The sequence below is a fragment of the Selaginella moellendorffii genome, unplaced genomic scaffold (genome assembly GCF_000143415.4).
Source record: "Selaginella moellendorffii unplaced genomic scaffold, v1.0 SELMOscaffold_49, whole genome shotgun sequence".
NCBI classification, from domain to species: domain Eukaryota; kingdom Viridiplantae; phylum Streptophyta; class Lycopodiopsida; order Selaginellales; family Selaginellaceae; genus Selaginella; species Selaginella moellendorffii.
In genome coordinates this window covers 1,473,833-1,475,004 of record NW_003314310.1, presented here as the reverse complement: position 1 = coordinate 1,475,004, position 1,172 = coordinate 1,473,833, and positions in this window count along the sequence as shown.

Genomic DNA, 1,172 nt, shown 5'->3' with positions numbered 1-1,172 from the left:
ATGCAGTCGCTACAGCTTGAATTGAGAAGGAAAAGAAGAAATTTGCTACTAAGAGAAGACTGTGGGCTTTGATGAGACAGAAAAATCTAAGACCAAACAGGAGGTATTGAAGATTACGGAAGAACTTGAAGACACCTGGGAGTTGAACAGGTTTCTCAAAAAAAACATAGCTGGCTTATACTTGAGATAACAGCATTTTTCTCTCATCAAAGTATTGATCCTTTTATGAGATTTTGAAAGTCATAACAACTTCATTATTATAAATTATAATATGGATCCTTTTATGTATTTTATGAGATTTTTTTATTGATAATATTTTTATGAGGGATGACATAACAGCATTTTTCTGGACCCAACCTATAGCATTGCTGGTTCCAGCAGAGACGTCTCTAGGAGTAGATAGTGTCTCCTAGATTTCCAATCCTTTTCCTGATGAGTAGCAGGCTTCCAGATTGAATGAGCAGTAAAACTTGATTAGAACTTTCTACCATTACTCAACCTTGAGATACTCTTTGATCCTGGGAGCTGCCATGACCACATACTTCTTCCCCAAAGAAAACAATGTTGAGCATTGAGAGGATAAAAACCAGCACCTCATGGCTACCTCTGAATGGTATCATTGGATACCATGAATCTAAGCAGTAAGAAAGCTAGGAATGCAGCTAGGAGCATGAATATTGGGCTAAAGGACCTGTTTCAAATGGCAAGAGCATGAATGGATATGTCAAGATTTGTGCTTGAGGTCGAGCACTTGCCATGTGGTCATGTCCTTGGTGGGGCAGGACATGGCTACGCTGTTGTCATTCATGTTTTTCTCTAACTGTTAAAAATATTTTCTACACTAAGAAGCCTTTCTGTTGGCAGTATGGCACAGACCGATTGTGCTCCATAAAAGGTATAAGTCCTCCAAGGCTTCAAGGCTGCAATGCCTGCTTGGCTTCAATCAAAACTTGTCATAAGCTATGACAATCTAAAAACGTTAAATCTATTAACCACTTAAGTAACACAAGTTCAGGAAATATTATTAGAACCTCAAAAATGAACAAATATTAATTTACAGAATCATTAAAGTATATTTTTAAATCAGAAAACTAATTTACATTTACAGAATTTTATATCTACTTCCCATCAGAGCTGGGATCCTTGATTTTAATTTCTACTGGAATCCCTGC